The 14,333-nt window shown below is 40.6% G+C and overlaps 1 pseudogene; it reads left to right on the forward strand.

Moving 5' to 3' along the window:
• Positions 1-11,809: 11,809 nt before the first annotated feature.
• LOC147640315 (uncharacterized) lies at positions 11,810-14,024 on the forward strand (annotated as a pseudogene).
• Positions 14,025-14,333: the final 309 nt, after the last annotated feature.

Genomic DNA, 14,333 nt, shown 5'->3' on the forward strand with positions numbered 1-14,333 from the left:
TCTTGAATGTATGACCCTTTGGTGTATCTACCTTGACTCTTTGATGTAAGATAATGGTGGTAGCTCTTGTTAATCCTAGGAATGGGTTAACATCCCCCCCTTCCTGATGGCGATCGCATCCTTGTGATCGCGTTGATGGTTTTAAGAAATTTGTGTAGGGAGAATGGACAAGCTTTGTCGATGGCTTTGATGTTGATTGACGCTCAATCGTCTTTGTCTCTCTCGAAGGAATAAGAAAAGCTAGTTAGTGAATGAAAAGGTTAGTGGTTTATTGGGAATTCCTAAAGGGGTGGGAGGATGGATTGTTTTTTTTTGCGAGTGATTGTATTTTTATATTTGTGTGAGCATGTTTTTTTAAAAGGGCTTTTTACTCACTTTGTTTTTGGCAATCATAAGCAAGGTTACATATGTGATTTGTGTTAGTGGGACGCTAAGAGATGTTAATAATGGGAGAGAAGAGATGTTAATAATGGGAGAGAAGAGAGGGAAGGATCCAGAGGAACGTAGATAGAATCATCAGAACGAGATGGTGATTCTCAGTTCCTCATTTGATTCATTGGTGTGACATTCATCATTTGAAGAAATTGGCCTCCGATGATGTCTCTTTTGTGTGGCACAATTCTTGTTAAATGTTGTTGAGTAGGACATGTTCCTGCAATGTGATTTTTATGTTTTTATGTATATTTAAGTATTCTTATGACGTAGATATACATGAAGTACAAGAAGTGAGTTATATAGACTCTTATTGAACTGCTCTGTATTGAAGTAGTCACTTGTTGGCGAGGATTGAAAGAATTACGTTGACTTGCGAGGCTAATATAGATATCTTCACTAAGGATTAAAGATCATTGATTTGTGAAGATGGTAGCATCATTTGGAGAGGTTTGTAATTTGAAGGAAAATTCCAAGCGATGGGTTGTACCATTGACTAGGCTTTCGGGCCCCCCTATTCAGAGATGTACCTGGAAGTTGTTGATGGTGAGGCTTTGGTGCAAATGTTCTCTAGTGCATGAGTATGGATATGTACTCATGAGGAGCAGCTGCTACATTAACATAGCCAATCTTGCTAAGCGATAAGCTTAACAAGATATAATGGCTATTGAAGATCTTTGGGAGTTGCTTGTGATATTCTACTACTTCTAGGTAGGCCATATGTGTGACTCCCTTGTGTTTTTTTTTTACTACCACCTTGCGAGCAACACATTCTTATGGCTACTCTCCTTTTTGAGAGAATAGGTTCTTATGTCTTCTGCGTAGTTTCTACACTTATGCTTCACATCCAGAGGGGTGAAAAGAGCATTGTGAGTTTGTCTTTGATGTGCTCATAAGTCTTCATCGTGTTGCAGATGTGGGTATTAATTCTTGAATTTTTGGCTCAAATGTTATCGAGGCAGTAGATAATACTGCTGGTTGGTTACCATTGGGGTTGCTTGAACACACAAGCTCTTATGTAGGTACTAAATACACGAGAGTGGTTGAGTGACTTGCTTGGTGTTGCTTGGGTCTCTGTTCTTGTCGAACTTTAGGTGAAGCTATTGGGGTTGAAGTTAGTGGTGAGGCTTTCTTCATGTTGTTTGATTTTGGCAACCATATGATGGGTTTACCATTATAGTATCCTTGTTGTTGAAGCACATACACATGCACCCATCTTTGATGTACATTATAAACTGGTGTTGATGCCTTTGGTGATGAGGTTTGTTTCTTTGAACAGGTTGAGGGGACTTTTTGATGCGCTTGGGAATCCAAGCTTTGGTATTATCTTGGTAGTACCCTTGTGCTTGTAGTAATTTTTTTAGTACCCACACTTGACTTGGTGGAGTTCTTTGAGGCACTCGCATAGGCTTTTGTGAACGGTGTTGTGGAGTACTTTTCTTTTTCTTAGCCTCTGAGTGCTGCGTTGAGGAAGAGGCTTTAACTATCAAGGAACCCAAATTTGATTGGCACCTTCGTAGTAGCCTTGAGCAACAAGTAGTTGCTTCTCCACCCACATTTTGATAGCATTAAGATACCTTGATTTGTGTTGCCTTGGTGGATTTTTCTTTTTGGTGGAAGTGGAAGGTTTTGGTCCCTCCTTCACATGGGTTGGCGTTGAGGCTACAGGTTTAAGACTTATGGGCATTGTTGACAATGATGTTCTAGTCTCTTGTAGAGTTGCATTCGATGATGAGGCTTTCGAGCATGCAGTTGTCTCCTTTGGTGAGATTTGCGATGAAGATGCATAGGCTCCGAGGCTTTTCCTTTGAGTTCTTTGTTAGAGATAGATGGTTGCGCAGCAGTGATTTCTTTGTTAGAGATAGATGGTTGCGCAGCAGTGATTTCTTTAGGAATAGCTATTGATTACGAGGTTTTGGCATCGAAATTTATTGGTGAGGATGGGGTTGAAGGAGTAGATGCTTTATCAGAGTCAGTTGTTGACACACATGGTAGGTCATTTTGTGTGTGTAGAGGGACTTTCATGAAAGAGGCTTGTATCTTTTTGCGTTCAGCATCATAGAAATTCATTAGGGTTGGATCCTCTTCCTTGCGGTATGGTATTGGAAACTCTTATGTTGTTGACCATCACGATGACCCTCTCGCTGGCAAAGCACAATGGTGCTTGGGTAGTAATAGTCCATTTACGTCCCAAGCTCAAATTTGCTTCCAATACATACTCAACCACAAAAAACTTGCAAGTAAGGGGGTTAGTTTCAATATACATTGTATGTTCAAAGCACCCTAAACATGGCATGTTCAAGTCTTGTGTAAGGGGAATTCTTTCAGGATGAGCCATAAGTGTTGGTTGACCTAACAAATCCCATAACTCGAGGGTCATGAGATTGTGTTCTCATGTTGGATTAAGTTATGCTCGAGCTGTGGTGATTTTATTGAAAAGTTTCAATCCAAGCAGGATCTTAGGGATCTTTTTAGTAAGATATGCTGGAACTTCCAGCTCCTCCAAGGTCTCTTCCTCCTGTAATAGTAATTGTACAATGCCTGTAGGAGTGTTCAAGGTGACAGTTTACATGGATTCATCTATTGAATACAACGAGTCACTTATCCAAGTTCCACCAAGGATGACATCATACTCAAGGAAATCTAGGATGACATGAAATGTAAATTCCACATCTCCATCGATTGTTTGAGTAGCATAGCTAAAAGAACCGAGAACTTCAATGTTTTGTTTATTGGCTCCTCTTGCAAGACCATTGTCTGTAGGGATGAGTTTAGGTTGTCCCAATGACACCCAAGTGTCTATTGACATAATGTTATGACTAGCTCGAGTGCTAATCAACGCACGTTTATGCTTAACATCATTGCATGTAGGGAAATCTAACCATACCATGATAGAATCTTCAAGAGGAACCATGGATGTTTCATTTTTTGTTTCAGCTTCAGATCCCGTTTCTGTTTCATATTCCCATTCACTTTCATCCTCTTTTTGGCTCTCAGCTTTTTCAAGAGTACCCAATGTGTACACTGGCATACTTGGCCCTCTGACAATTCTAAATGAGGTCTGTTTGGAAACTTGTGAATCCTCACAGTCATGTTCTATGGAGCTCTGTATGTCTTGGTATAACTCATGTTGAGCCCTTAAAGGTGCAAGTGCTGATGTTATGCTGGCTTCACCATGAGAGAAGAGCATTCCTCCAAATGAGGTTTTGAGAGACTGCTTTAATTTTGTAAGGGAATTATCGAATTCCTTACGTGCTTTCTCAATTGCATAATTCGTGCAATCTGTCTCTAATGACTCTTCTGTAGGAGAGTATGTCTTCCTCTTGAAAAGGGAAGAAATACTCCTCTGGGTTTTGTATTTTGGTTGCTTTTTTAGGTTTGACATTACTAGGCTCAATCACAACCGGTGATCCTGTAAGACACTCAACAATGCTAAGCATGCTCTCCTAAAAGCTTGCTTTTTGCGTTTTTCATGTCATGTGATCATGATTTTCAATTTAGGGTGGTTGGGTGGGTTCTAGTTTCTTGATTAGTCTGTGAGGTGCACTAAGTGAAGAATCAGAACTTGTTTCATCCTCACTAAAAGTGACGTACTAGAACTTGTTTCATCTTTTGACTTTCTTTGGATTGTCAGGTTTTCATTATGTTTGCCCATGCGAGACAAGAGCGAATTTTCTGTTGGCCTTTTGTATCTTGTGTCGCACGTATGGGTTTTGTGGTTTGTGTGGTGGCTTTTGATGTGGATGGTTCTACATCATGTGTAGCTTTTGGATGTTTTGGGTTTATGTCCTCCACAGGCTCCTTTTCCCTATCCTTTAATTCAACCTTGGTTTCGATAGTATGTTGTCCCATGTTTTTTTGGGGTTTAGAACGTTTTGTTTTCTCTTTTGGGTTATGCTTTGAAACATGTTCTTCTACCCGTTTCGAGGTAATGTTTTTTGCGTTCTTTTTTACCGTTTCTCGTGTCTTGGCTTGTAAGCACATTTGAGGGTACCGTGGGGACAATTGCCCATTTTGTACACTTAAGATGTTAAGAGTTGTATTTTGTGAGATCAGTTGCATTGAAGCAACTAGTCCTGGGTAATCTTGGAACATGTGATCAATGCCACATCGTTCACATGGGTTGGAAAGTGTCAGTGACTATGAGCATTGAAGTATTCCAAACTATGCAGTGTGTCACTTTGTGAGGTCCACAACAATAGAAACATTGAAGTGTTCAATTAACTGCTTCCTGAGCAGTTTCTATCCCTTGGACTGTTTCTTTTTGGTGCACGGGAGATGGGAGTTTTGAGTTAATTGTTGATGAATTGGGACACTTTTTAGTATCATGATCAAAGGATTTACAATATATGCTATACAAAAATACAGGTGCCTTGTATGCACAATGGGGATTGGGATGGTCATAGTGATTGCACTGAACACAAGGCATTTCGCTCCTCACTTGTAGAAGCATTAAGGATTGTTGGTTTTGAAGGAGCTCATCTTCTCTTAGAGATGTTGATTGAAAGCTTTTAAGCAAGGATGCATAGAATTCGGGGAATGACAATTCCAAGATCAATCTTTCTTTTTCTATTGCTTCACTTGGTTTAGATGAGGAAGATCTCGTAGCATGATCATCTTCCATGTTGTCATCTAAACATGACAGCTTGTTTATAGGCATTGCCAATGGTATTGGGAGGTGCATTTACGGCATAGATCTCAATGGCTCAAAGATGTCAGCCATTGGATTTAGTCCTTGTGTGATCCCTGGCAATCCCTCTATCGTTTCCATGTCTGATTGCTTAATTGCTCTGTAATGAGCAAGCACGTTTTTTTTTCTTTTTATATTTTCTCATAGCCCGTACACCCTCAAGAGGCTTGGTGTTCTCTTCGTTGGTCAAAAGAGTGTCCGTTCGCCCTAATCAGCTTAGGCGCTATACGCACGTGAACGTTAGAGATAATTTTCTAGAAAAAGTGTATACTAGTAACTTCCCAAATGGAAGAGGAGGTCCTAAAATCTATTTTCCATCACTGTCTCAAGACGAAAAAATTTCCATGAATTTTCTTCATGTTTCACAGCACGTTTTTTAGAGTGTTTCAAAAGGAATTTTGAAAAACTCTGTATGAGAGAGTTGTAGTATTTTTGGAGTACTATAACTTTGTCTCCTAGAGTCATTCGTGATTTTGTCGTTTAGATCCTAAAAAAGTAACCCGTCATTTTGCACCGTTTTTGCAATTTTTCGTGCTTTTGCGTTAGTTTTTGCCTCAATTTTCGGGTCGAATTTTGAGACTGCTGGTCAAACCAAAGTTGAAGAGCTCGATGTAAGATTTTTGTTGAGCCCTAGAGCGCTTTCAACGGATTCACGATTTAGGAGATACGAGCCTCCAAACAGGGTTTTTTTTTTGCCCTTTCACGTGAACTAGCAGAGTGTAGTTCACGGCGTGAAGCGGACTTCACGAATTTATCAAATTTGTTTTTTTTTTGGCGTGAACCTCTTTTCACGCCGTAAAACTAGACTTCACGAGAGAGTTAAATTTGTTTTTATTTTTTTGGGTGTGAACCTTCTTTCACACTGTGAAACCGGACTTCACGGGAAAATTAATTTTGATTTTTTTTTGGTGTGAACGAAGCTTCTTTCACGCCATGATACCTTAAGGCATGAAAGTACAGAAAATGGTTCACGCTTGAACCTTTTTTTTTGGGGCGTGAACCTTCTTCTTTCACGCCGTGAAACCTTAAGGCTTGAAAGTGCAAAAAATGGTTCACGCGTGAACCTTTTTTTTGGGGTGACGTGAATCTTCTTTCACGCAGTGAAACCTTAGGATTTCATGCCATAAAACTGGACTCACGGGAGAATTAAATTTGATTTTTTTTTGGCACAGACTCCTAGGGCGTGAAACCTTAGATCGTGAAAGTGCAAGAATGGTGCACGGCGTGAACCATTTTTTAAATTTATTTTTTCTTTGAAGTCTAGTGGAAAATATGAATTTCCTTGTTTGGGGGGATTTTTTTTAATTTAAAATTAAGGAGCTAAGGTAAGTGAATAAAAAAAGTCAACCTTTTTATGACACCCCTTACACCCTTCATAAATGATCCCCAAAATGGACAATTTGACAACTCATGAGCATCTACTCATTGAATGCTTATTAGCCTTAATGAGTTATGTAAAAAAAATGATTAAGAATTAATTAAAGATTAATATTTTCACTAATCTTTTTCTCTTTTATACTAATCAAGGACTTTAATTAACCACTAATCCTTAATTAATTCACACAATTGAGCACATCATTGGATAGAGCAAGGGAATGCTAATCTATGTGCATCAATAAATGTGTAAATTAATCTAAAATAGAAGATTAATTAGATTCTTAATTTTGGTCTCCTCTTTTAAGGTAAAATTAAGCAAAGAGAGTCAAATTCCTCCAATTGATGTAATTAGGTGTTTTGATGCATCTAGATGCTTTCAAAATACTCAAAAACACTAATCTCGAGACGACACATGATCAATTTAGACCCCAATTAACACATTTTCTCAAAATTTTTACCTCTTGAACAAGATTAATCACCCTTAATGACAAAAACCAGTCTATTAAGAGAAATTAGTCAAATTCAAGGGTTTTTTCTTGGTTTTGAGAAATTTTTTAAAAGATTAAGCCACTCTTAATGCTTTCTAACACTCTAATGCAAACAATTCCAACAAAAAACACACAATTAAGCTAAAATTAATGATTTTAGATCTATGTTTAACATTCACTAAAAATTACATTCTATTGCATTGTTTAATGCAATGGATGCAAACTAATCCTAATACAAACTATATGCAAGCCCTAAGAACATGAAAACCACAATAACAGTAATAAAAACAACAAATTAAGTAAAAAAAATTAAGCAAAAAATATTCTTTACAAAAATTTAAAAAAAAAAGAGAGCTATTCTACACCAAATCACCATCAAATCCAGATCTTTTTCATGGGAAACCATTAATCAAGATAATGGGCAATGGGTAATGCATAGATTAGAGGAAAAACAATGGAAAAAGCAAAGGGATGGCTCCCCGGTACCACCGACGCTAAAAATGTTATGGCTCACCCTAACAAACAAATCCAATAAGAGATTACCTGGTGAACCACAACTGTCGTGAGAATCTTTCCAATGGTCGAGCTCGTAAACCTTGAGGTCTCCAAGCTCTACAACTCCTTGTGAAGCAATTCTATCATGCCTCCCGAGTGTTGTCACACCGATGCATTACACTACGAGTACTCGTCCCTCCTCTCACCTCACTTCACTCACACACACTCACTAGCATGCATTAGGGAGAGAGATTCGCAAGAGGCTTAGCGGGTGAAAGCAAGGGTTGGTGGTACAAAAGAAGGGCCAATTTTTTTTTCCACCTTTTTGGTACTTTGGGGGGGAATTTGAGGGTAAAAGGTTTGTATTTAGGAACTATTTTTAAGATCTTTGAGAATCTTTTGTGCAGTACCACCCCATGAGAGTAGTGGTGTCATGAGTGGTGGTAGTGGTTTCAATTTTTTATTGTTTTTACTCATTTGTGTTTGAACTAAGTGGGCATCGTCTGGCCGCCTTCCTCTGACCATCTCTCTCTCTCTCTCTCTCTCCCCCCGCATTCGATTGTAGCAGAGCTGCTCTGCTCTAGAGCTCAGTCGTCTAGCCATGGGGACCCCAAAGGCCAAGGGAGCTGCTGCCAGCAGAGCGTCACCTTCAACATGCAAACCGAAAGCGAAGGCAAAGGAGGGCATGGTGCCTCCTGGCAGCAGCAACAAGAAGGGTGCTTCCACCACACCCCCCCAACAAACAAAGCCGGAGCACATAGCCAGTCCCAACACAAGGGCAAGTGCAAAACAGTGCAAGGTCGACTCCGAATGGACCTCACTCCTCTTCGACGACGATGAATCAAAATCTACCAGAGCAAGTCAAGACATGGTACGCTATTCATTGGCATATGCATGTGCTAAGTAAATGGTGCATGTTCACTCCCTGCGCACTGACATTTGAAGTTAAATGAACAGTACTATATTTGGGAGCGTCACCTTCAACATGCAAACCGAAAGCGAAGGCAAAGGAGGGCATGGTGCCTCCTGGCAGCAGCAACAACAAGAAGGGTGCTTCCACCACACCCCCCCAACAAACAAAGCCGGAGCACATAGCCAGTCCCAACACAAGGGCAAGTGCAAAATAGTGCAAGGTCGACTCCAAACGGACCTCACTCCTCTTCGACGATGATGAATCAAAATCTACCAGCAAGTCAAGACGTGGTACACTATTCATTGGCATATGCATGTGCTAAGTAAATGGTACATGTTCACTCCCTGCGCACTGACATTTGAAGTTAAATGAACAGTACTATATTTGGTACTTTGCAGTAGCAAATTTGGTACTCTTTGAGTACCACAATTGGTTCTATAGGGCATCACCTCACATTAGACACAATGTCGGGCACCACATTTAATCTATAGGAGTCAGCAATTCTCTGATTTGTTTTGAACACATTTTAGGTAAGAACAAAATGGAGGAGTACCCTCAACAAACCAGGTTCTGTTACACGGCACAGGACCTGCATGAAGAGTACGGTCTCAGTCTTGAGGGCAAACTCTTCAAGGACTTGATTGATGAGGACATGCCACCCGAGCAATGGTTAACTCTATTCAAGTTCAAGTACCAAAAGAACAGCAAGATCTATTTAAACCATTTGCAGCCACAACTGGTGGAAGACTGCAGACTTCTATTCTCCAAAGTTTATCAGGCGCCCCCTTCATGTGGTGAATTGACCAACAAATTTGCTACGTGCTACGCTTTTGAGAAATGCCATGCAGCGAAAAAAGACCCAGCAGGGCATAAAGTAGCATGGGCCCGGTTTGGGGAAGGAGTGTTGCAGATGATATCATCTAGGAGTGGCGGGCTTGAGCGTAAAATTGAGGCATGGAGGAGGCAAAATGCTTCCTCCCCTGGCAGTGTCCTGCATTCAGATAAGAAGGCCTGGATGACTCAAAGTGGTAGTAATATCTGCACAGAACCGGAGAATGCTGGCAGAGGGGTAATTGCTAACTACCTACCTGATTTAGAGGCATTGCTGCAAAGACTGGAAGACCCAGTGTCACATCCAGGATGGTCAAACCTCAGAAGCCTGAAGGCCTCTATTCAAGCAAACAAGGACCAGCTCTGGTATATGAAGGTAGAAAGGACGTGGCAAAGAGTTTGATGGAAGACATCAATACCCTGGAAGCACGCATTGTTCAGCTTCAGCAACAAATCCCTGTTCCGGATGAAGAGATCAGAGAGGTGGAGGCTGATCTGGGAGCAAGTCGGCGCTTGTTGCGCGACGACACAGGGTTTTCGAAAATATCCAAAAGCTCCAAGCGGAGGTTGAACAGCAAATTTGGCATGTTTCACTTCTTGATTGGTTTATTTGACATTTTTGGTGGTTTTGAAACTTCTTGAATTGTTTTGGTAATTTCTTTACTTGTTTTGGTATTTTTTATAACACTTGGTGTTGTGCTGGTGCCTTTCTTGGTACTTAATGGTGCTTCTTTATTTCATTTGGTACTCTATTGAACTATTTTTGTGCTGTTTTGGTATTTTCAGGATACTGAGTTTAGTCTAATAGGGCACCTTTGGTTGTCTTGGATAATTGGTTGCACCCATGACTGGTACTTTTGGTGCTTTGCTGTTCATTTGAAACTCTTTTGACCTATTATGATACTGCTTTGGTACTTTCTAGCTACAAGTTTTAGAGTCTTTAAGGTATTGCAGGTACATCTTGGGTTCAATGTTGGCACTAACTTTGGTACTTTTTGTGCTTCTTTGCTTCATGTGGTACTCTTTTGAAGTGTTTTGGTACTGAAGTTGAGCTTTTATTTGGTCTTATATGGTAGTGCTAAATATGTCTTGGGTGCTATCCAGGTATTATCTTTGGTATTTTTTGTTTTCTTTGATTCGTTTGGTACTTTTTGCACTATTTTGGTACTAGTTTGGAATTTCATTGTGTGACAAGTTTTTGGGTCTTTTGGGTATTTTTGGGAGTCGTGTGTTTTTGGTACTTAATTGTACCAAATTATTGCTCTTTACAACTGTTTTGGCATAATTTACATGTTTTGGTACTGTTTAGTTACCTTTTGGTACTATTTTGATACTGATTTGTTAACCTTTTGGTACTGTTTTGGTTTGTCATTGGTTTGTCTTGGTACTGTTTTGTTACCTATTTTGGTACTATTTTGCTACTTTTTGGTTTTGTTTTGGTACTGTTTTGTTTCCTATTTGGTGCTATTTTACTACTACTTGCTACTATTTTGGTACTGATTTGCTACCTTTTTAGCACTATCTGTAACCTATTTGGTACTATTCTGCTACTATTTGATATTATTTTGGTACTGCTTTGCTACATTTTTGGTATTATTTTGGTAGTTTTTGGTACTTCATGTACCAATTTTGTGTTGTTTAAAACTATTTTGGTACAATCCAACCTTTTTTAGTACTGTTATGGTAGTTTTTGGTATTTCATGTACCAATTTAGTGTTGTTTAAAACTATTTTGGTATAATCCGACCCTTTTTAGTATTGTTTTTATTCTGCTTGGGTTTGGCTTGGGAGTTGTTGAAACTTCATTGTATCCATTTAGTGCTGTTTAGAACAGTTATGGTACAATTTACCTGTTTTGGTACCTATTCTGGTTCAATTTTTGTACTGCTTGTGTACGTCCTTGCTAATTGTTTGTTTTGGTGGATAAGTGGATAGAGTATGTTTGTTTTGCAGATGGAGTATGTGAAGCTCCATAATGAATGCTTGGAGACCCAAGACCATCAAGAATTTGTACATAAGTTGTGTGCTGATGTGAAGAGGGGGATGAAATATACATTGACTCCAAGGCCTCATGTTGTGGACCTTGCCAACACAATTCATGTGTTTGGTACTTGTGTTGCCTGTGGGGAGGCTTTGGAGGCTTCTTACATGGTTGGTACCTTCATGCTTCCCTACAGGCATTAGTACCATCCATTGTGTTTTGCAGCTGTGTTGAGAATAAGAGATATGTGCGTGAAGGCACGTTGCAACACCGCAATCCCTTCGGAGGCAAAGGCTTGGGTGTCAGGGAGGTCATTATTGAAGAGTAAGTGGGGTATTTGTGTTGGACACTGTATGTTTATATTGTTTGAACTGATGATCTAATCTTGTCTTTCATCTTTGTGCATATGTAGGTAGAGAATCTTTCGATGCGGACACCCATGACACCACCCCAAAGGATAGGAAGGATCTCCCTGGTCACAGTAAGTCAGATGCAACTTACATGTTTAAAGAAGATCCTTACAAGTAAGTGCAGAAAATACTACAAGACCTTGATGCCAACACAAGGGAAGGGAAAGGGGCTGAGCCTGCTGTAGACTCAAGCATGGGGGAAGATCGACTAAAAGTGAAAGTGCACGAGAGAGACAAAGACGAAAAGGGACCGGAGGAGAAAGAACAGGGGGGAAGTGATCTCATTGAGGAGGTTGCTGAGCAAGAGACTGACCAAGGTGAGAAGAACAATTCTGTTGAGGAGGTGACAGTTGAAGTTCTCTCAGAGGCAGAGGTTTTGGCTACGGCATCAACATCTGCAAAGGACAAGGTAGGTAGAAAGAGGAGGAAGAACGGAAATAGGGCAGCGGAAGCTACTCAAAGTGCACAGGAGGCTGCAGGTGCAGAGGAGCCCAAAGACACTAAGGAGGCTAAAAGCAATGAGGAGGCCAGAGCAGCGGGGGAAGCTACTGAAAGTGCTGAGGAGGCTAAAGGTGCAGAGGGGGCTGAAGGTATAGAGGAGGCTAAAAGCGCGAAGGAGGCCAAAGAGGCGGGGGAAGCTACTGAAAGTTCAGAGCAGGTTAAAGGTGCAGAGGAGGGTGAAGGTGTAGAGTTGCCTAAAGGCACGGAGGATACAAAAGGTGTGGGGAAGGACAGAGCTGCGGAGGAGACACCTGATGCAACGCCCTTAGAAACAGGTGATAGCAATGATTCAGCCACCCTCTTCGAGCTCTTCGCTATGAAATGTAGAAAGCGCCCCGTTGGTCGTGGTCTCAAGCCACAAGGCTGCAAAAATTAGCTGATGTTACAGCATTTTGTACTTGCTTCTAGACTAATTTGAAATACCAGCCCATTTTGCTTTTGTCGATGCGTTTTGTGTCATGCCACTCTACTCTTGAAAGGTGTCAATGTGTTTGTAAACTGTCATGTCCTACTGTCACTGTTTTGTAACCTTTTATTGGTGCCCAATGTCTAACTTTGCTTTTGCGAAAAGGCTGTGTTCTTCTACTCATATAGTTTAGTGGTACTACAACAGGGGACCATTGGTGGCTAGATGAACAACCACCGGATACATCAATGCCGATACATGTAATGGCAAGCAATAGGCGCCTTGTTGTTTTGGATGTCAATGGAGTGCTACTGAAGGATTATGTTGAAGCACCCAAGGATTTGTGGCAGCTCCCGTTCCCAGATGGAATTAGGCCCCGAGGTGTGCAAGTGTCTCAATACAAATATTGTGTCGTCAGACCTGATGCGGAGGACTTCATCATCAACTTGAGGAAGCGATGCGACGTGATGCTCTGGTCATGTAGCCAAAGGAAGAACTTGATGGCCATAATGAATGCTTGCTTCCCTCGGTTGATGAAGATGAAGGGCCTCTTTTTAGGTATTTATCCCTAAACTTTCACAACTGGTTTTATTGATTTTGATACTATTTGGCTAGCTTTGCTACTGTTCTGTACACAATCTGGTACTATTTGGTAGTTTGGTACTTTTGGCACTGCTAACACAATTTGGTACTTTTTGGAACTTTGGTACTCTTGTGCTATGCTGCTTTGGACTATGTTTGTTCATGTGTACACAATTTGGCACTGTTTTGTACATAATTTGGTACTCTTTGGTTATTTTTGGTACTCTGATGCTATGGTAGTTTGAAACTGTGTTTTTTACTTTGTACACAATTTGGTACTGTTTGGTGCTTTGATACTATGGTACTTGGTTCTGTGCTTGGTAACATTTGTGTACACAATTTTATAATGTTTGGTACTTTGGTTATTTGGTACTTTGGTACTGTGTTGTACCAAGTTTGGTACCTTTTCACTGTTATGTACTGTTTGTTAGCTTTGGTACTCTTATTTGTGCTGCTATTCTAATTGCTTGGTTTACCTATTTACAGATATTTTTGACCAGTCTCATTGTGAGAGGTGGGCTACCAAACTCAGAGATGTGCCACTCCTTGCGAAGGAGTTCGGTATAACAAGCCTATTTTTCTGAAGCTCCTAAGAAAAGTGTGGCGCAAGTATCCGCAATTCAATGAAACGAACACCCTTCTTGTGGACGACACGAGATACAAGTCCTTGAAGAATGATTACGACTCGTGCTGTTGTGTCCTGTCATATGAGCCTAAGTATTATGACCCCGACAAGCCGAAGTATCTTATGGATGTCATTTTCCCGTGGATCTCCGGGTGGCTAGCTGATAAGTTCCCCACTGCTTACAGCCACCGGAATCCCTTGTTTGATGTTGAGGATGACATTTCCTCGTTCGTTGTCAACTACTTTGTATCTATGGAGGGGTATTCGTACTGCTTTTACCCCCCTGATGTGTAAAAGATTCTGTATGCTTGTACATTGCCTTTTTGTACATGTACTTTTTTTGGCTACTACTTTTTGTACATGTACTTTTTTTGGCTACTACTTTTGTACTTTTCTGTTACTACTTGGTGACAAGCGTGACTTTGGAGTTAGTGACAAGTGGGAGTTGCCAGGTGAGTAGTCCCTATTCATGGCTGGATGAGAGGAAGGCAGAGGATGACAGGAAGCAAGGGAGAGGGATGACGAGAGCAAGGGAGGGGAGGATGAGTGAGAGAAAGTGGATATTTATTGCATAGTACCAGAAAGCCTACTTATTACCACCGT

Source organism: Cibotium barometz, chromosome 3 (genome assembly GCF_041138505.1).
Source record: "Cibotium barometz isolate CiBa-2024 chromosome 3, ASM4113850v1, whole genome shotgun sequence".
In the NCBI taxonomy this organism is placed as follows: Eukaryota; Viridiplantae; Streptophyta; class Polypodiopsida; order Cyatheales; family Cibotiaceae; genus Cibotium; species Cibotium barometz.